The sequence below is a fragment of the Aulostomus chinensis genome, chromosome 1, assembly GCF_037954235.1.
Source record: "Aulostomus chinensis isolate RoL2024-O1b breed Wild chromosome 1, RoL_Achi_v1.0, whole genome shotgun sequence".
In the NCBI taxonomy this organism is placed as follows: domain Eukaryota; kingdom Metazoa; phylum Chordata; class Actinopteri; order Syngnathiformes; family Aulostomidae; genus Aulostomus; species Aulostomus chinensis.
In genome coordinates, this window is record NC_141320.1 from 1,268,216 (window position 1) to 1,274,035 (window position 5,820).

Here is a 5,820-nt window from a genome sequence, read left to right on the forward strand (position 1 = left end):
GATGAACTGAGGGAACTTGTTCAAGTCTCGCTTTGGCCGCTCTGGGGCTCCGTAGCTTCCATGACTTCTCTTCATGTTCAGGTCTAATCTCTTGATTCATGACCATCTAGAACATGGAAGCAGACTTGTTGACCTGCTGCTGTGCTGGCAGGGTTCAAAGCAGCTCAGACGTTTGACTGCTGGCTTCTGACTCAAGTGGGTGTGTGTTTCCCAGTCAGAGAGTCGTGTCTCTACAGTCAGAGGTTTTTGTACGGCGCCTCAATGAGTTTGTGTCACTGTGGTGGACGTTCGGTGGAGGAACCAGACTGGATGTTGGACGTAAGTTTCTGCTCAAACTCTGAGGAAAATGTTGTCCAGTTTGGTTGGAAATTCCATCTGGGAACATTTGCAGCAGAGTTTTTGTGTGTTTTGAACAGTTTGTGTGTTGATGTGTTGAGTTCTCCTGCTTTAACGTGGAGAACGACTCCAAGAAGGTTTCTGTCCAAATTCCTGTCAGACTGAAATTGAACTCCTTGAAGTGTAGAAATGATCCAATGGGTTTCCCTTCAGTTTGAAGTGTTTGATGAGTGAGGACTGAAGTCCACATCAAGAAGAACGGACGCTTCCATTTGAAAATGGCCCAGTTTTACATGGTGAATGGAACAGATTTCATTTCATTTCAATGTAATTTTCTAATTTGCCGTTTGCTTGTCACTCATTTGCAGTGTTTGATGAGTGCAGGTTGAAAATCCCCTGTAGAATCATTGGTGCTGGTTGCTTCACTCTGCTTGGAGACTGTCAGCCTCAGTGAGGTGAACCCCTCTGTTCAAGGACTCAATCTGCTACAAGTCCATTCTACCAGCAGCTGAATCAGGGAGATTGGAATGTGTGGGGTTTCTTTGTTCTTCATCTTCATGACTGAACAGAGAAGCTTTAGTTGATGGCAGTTTTCAAAGTGGAGCTGCTGCCAAAGGGGCTTTCCTCCATTGTCAGGGTCCTGCTTCTATTTGGGCGGTGAGGACTCTTTCTGAGCCGCTTCTTGAAGGGAAGTGAAACAATGTGTGAGTGAGTGACTGCTGGAGCAGAGAAACATCTGACAGAAACTCCTTCAAGAGGAAATCTGCTCTCACAGTCCTGGTGTCCAAGCAGCAGGGTTTGATTGACAGCTGCCCCGTCCTCTAACCTGAGCGGTGTCTTCCAGGTGATGTCCCTCCCTCCCTGACGGTGCTGCCCCCCTCCAGCCAGGAGCTGCAGCAGGAGAGGGTCACGCTGGTGTGTCTGGCCAACAAGGGCTTCCCTTCAGACTGGAGTCTGGCCTGGAAGGTGGACGGCAGCAGCAGCAGCGGCGGCGGGGAGGAGAGCAGGAGCCCCGGGGTGCTGGAGAAGGACGGGCTCTACAGCTGGAGCAGCACCCTGAGGCTCCCCGCAGACCAGTGGAGGAAGGTGGGCTCGGTGAGCTGTGAGGCCACCCAGGGCTCCCAGACTCCAGTGTCAGAGGTGCTGAGGAGAGACCAGTGTTCCCAGTCCTGACCTGACTCACTGGGACTCTGAACTCTGCAACAGTTTTCCTCTGTAAACGTTGCCATCAGAATGTTTGCTGCTCCATTTTGATTGTTGCTCTCCAGCTTCAGCTCAATAAAAACCTCTTCATCACATCAGTCCCATGTGGAGCTGCGTTGTTCCAACAACACTGAGCTCTCAGCTCATAGCAGTTCTACAATAAAGGTTCCAACACAACGTTCCATTGATCCATGAACAAAGCAGGCAGTGAGACCATGATGATGTCACATCTGTCCACTGTCCAGATGTCAGAGCTGAAAATGATAGGATGCCATGTTCCCTTCAACAACAGTCCAGCAGAAAGCCACCATGAAGACCTGAGGAGGAGCAAGGCAGCTCACCACAGTCAGGAACTCCCAGTCACCTCAACAAGGTTTCTGTCCACTCACGTTCAACCAGACCAGCAGATCACCTGCATCCCCACTGCCTCACCACCAGAGGGCAGTAGAATATCAAATCTAGAGGTTCGGTCCATTGTGTCACGATGACATCAAAGACAAAATTCTGAAATCAAAGAGTAAAAAAATATCCTGGGTTCAAAGATTTCTGAAGTCAAGTTTTGGAAGTCGATCATGAACATGAACCTCCAAGTCTGAAGTTTAAACTGGTAGCTGTGGTTTGACTGGTTTGTTGTTTAAGTTACCAGGTTTGTAAATACTTTCCCATTCAGGGCCTTGAATTTCAGGGGAATCCTTCAACCAAGTCATGTCAAAATAAGGGCATTTCTGGTTCCTTGAAGCTGCCTTCGATGCTCAGCCACAGGTAAATCCCTCCTCCTAGTAACAGGACAAAGTAAACATTGTCCCCATGGTAACAGCCTCTCCTCACTGGTCACTACACAGTAGGAACATTCCTAAAACATGGCTGCAGCTGATTTATGCTCATTGTTCACGGGGAAAGGAAAGTTTGTTTGAAGGTGAAAAGAACATTTAGATTATTTTTGATGGTAAAACCAGATTTTACCAGGAGTTTCTCCATTAAAACAGAAATGTTTGAGTTTCAGCTGATTTGACTTCCTCAACAACATTGGATTCCATTCTTCTTTCACTCACAAACCAAAAGCTTGAGACCAAATGAGGGCTGGACTGTAAACTGACTGGTCTCTGGCTCGCGCTAAGGAAGTTAGCATGTTTGTGTTCACCACCCCTTCCTAATAAGATGTTTGGAGTGTGCAGTCAACGCTGGTCTGATCTGTTCAGATTAGCCACACCCTCATTGGGACTCAGTAAAGTGAGACAGGAAGGTTCCACTTCTAATGGAACATTTGAACGTTTGGAAGGAAGCAAGAGAGCAAACTGGCTTGCAGTGTGGCTCTGGTTCCAGTGACGTGCTCCTGGTCCTCCACCATCAATCCTCTCTAGTTCAGCTCCAACCCACCACAGAGCTTCAGGCTCCTGGAAGACTTCTCTACTTTCCTCTGAACCTCCAGCTGAAACCCAGTTTGCAGTGCTGTTTGTTCCATGCAACTTACCTGACACAAACATCAGCCACACTGCACTGTCATGTCAAAGGTTGGTTTCTATTTAATCACTGAGCAAACGGAGAGCAAACCAAACCCTCCAGGATGCTGCCTCCCAAAAACAATTCCCTATGAATCATTCCATGACCTGGAAAACCACATCTGTCATGAACAGACTGGAATGTCCTGTGAGCAAAGAGTTCTGTGGAGGAAGAACCAGACGAGGCTTCCAAGACAGACGACGGAACACAAACATGCAGTCCACCCAGGCAACATGGACTCTGAGCAGTTGGTGCAGGGCTGCCATGTTTCATTCACTAGCAAACATTCTATGATACCCAGCAGACTACAAACTACTGAGGTGTCACCATTGACTCTACTTTAAACAACTGGAGTCACATCCAGTTTGAAGGTTTCTGACTTGGATCAACTTCATATTTTTATGTAACGGCCTCAAGAAATGGAAAATGTAGAACGTTCATGTCATTACATGTCATTCTCCATTGGGTCACTAGGGGGCAGCACCTACCTGCAACTCCTGTGAGCCCTCAGTCTTACCTCATTTTCAGGCTCCAACTAAAATGAAGCTTCAACTCTTCTGAATCCTCTCCACCTGTCAGATCTGTTTGAAACTTCCAGGTTTGATCAACATCCCAGTCTGAACACATCTACAGGTCAGTAGTGACCACAGCGCCACCTACTGGCAACAGGAAATGACAGATTTGACACTGAGATGTCCTCATTTAGCCTGTTCATGGTGTCCTGCTCAGATGTGGTCAGACCCACCCTGAGAGTTTAGGGAGAACCCTTGGATGACCCTTAATTTCCTTTTATTAAACTTTTATTAAACTCCAATAAACTGAAGTCATCGTCCTGGGCCCAAAACATCTTTGAGACACCCTATCTAATGAGACAGGTACCCTGGAAGGTATTACCTTGGCCCCCAGCACCACCCTAAGGAACCTAGGAGTTCTCTTTGATCAGGATCTGTCCTTTCATGCCCACATTCAGCAAATTTCTAGGACTGCTTTCTTTCATTTGTGAAACATTGCTGAGATCACACACATCCTGTCTCAAAAAGATGCAGAAAAACTCGTCCATGCTTTTGTCACTTCCAGGCTGGATTACTGCAATTCCCTCCTATCAGGCTCCACCAGGAGGTCCCTAAAGACTCTCCAGCTGGTCCAAAATGCTGCTGCCTGACTAGAACTAGTAGAAGAGACCATGTCTCTCCTGTATTGGCTTCTCTGCATGGCTCCCTGTCAAATTTAGAAGAGAATTCTAAATTCTCCTTCTCCCATCAAAGTCCTCAACAGTCAGGCTCCTTCTTACCTGACAGAGCTCCTAGTCCCCTATTATCCAGCTAGAACCCTTCGCTCGCAGGATGCAGGGTTACTGGTGGTTCCTGGAGTTCTAAAAGTAGAATGGAGCCAGAGCCTTCAGCTATCAGGCTCCCCTCCTGTGGAACCGTCTCCCAGTTTCAGTCCAGGATGCAGACACCCTCTCGACCTTTAAGAGCAACCTTTTTGATCAGGCTTGTAGTTGGGCTGCTTAGGCTGGCCCTTAGATATGCTGCTATTGGCTTAGGCTGCTGGGGGATCTCCCATGGTGCACTGGGCTTCTCTCTCCTCCTCTCTGTCCTCCTGTACTCAAACATATTACTAACTCATCCTCTTCTCCCCTCATCCCAGATCCTGGTGCTGCTGGAGGAGGCTGCAGACCTGAAGAGGCTCAAGCTGTCACCCGTAGCTCTACCTGCTCATCGTCTGTTCATCAGTCTCTTCCCTTCTCTCTCTCTTTATCTCTGTCCCTCTCTTTCCTTCTGCATATCTGTCTTCCTCCATTATCTGTCTTTGTGTCTGCCCTGCTCTCCTGCTCTCTTTCCCCCCAACCGGTCAAAGCAGAAGGCCGTCCCCACTGATCCTGGATCTGCTCCACGTTCCTGCATGTTAAAAGGAAGGTTTTTGTCAGCACTGTTGCAGGATGTGCTGCTGGTGGAGAATTGTTGGGTGGACGTTCATTGAAGGAGTTTGGTTCTAGACCTGCTCTACCTGTAAAGAGTCATGAGAGAACTTTGTTGTGATTTGGTGCTATACAAATGAAATTGACAAAATTGACTTGAAGCCTGGGACTTCAGGTCAAACGCTGAGACCACGGCGTGATGGAGAGTTCTGATGATTCATCAGCACAATCAGACTCTGAGAACTCCTCCCTCCCTGGTTGATCTGAGTCAAAGTTCCCATGTCTGATCAACTTCCTGTCCTGATGACATCACTGCTGCAGGTGAACAGTTAGCATTGCTCTGTTTGATGAAGCTGCGTTCAGGGAATGAGGAAGTTTCCCTTTGTGTCACTGCTTCTCTACTAATCTGATCTCTGATCAGTTCATCAAGAAGAGTCTGGGGTCAGGGGCTTGATGAGTAGAGCTGTTTAGTCAGGAGGAGGCTGCTCTGATTGGTTCCTGACACTGAAACAAGACCTTCATATATTTATGATGACATCACCAATAGGAGCCTTCAGTCTGTCAGGGGGTAGAATTCAGTCAGCACCAATGACATCAGAGTCAGAGTTCAGACATCAAAGACAGACATTAAAGCCTCTCCTACAAAACAAGAAAATAGTGTAATATATTGGAAACTGTACTGCAATTAATGGTGGGAATCTTTGGACACCTCACGATTCAATTATTCAAATTCAGGGGCTAAGATTCAGTCACAAAATGATTATTGATGCATCTCTAATTTATGTTTATTGATGCACTTTTTCACATTTTTGCAACAATTTTCTAAAAAAAATATTTGGAATAAAAACAAGAGTTGAACT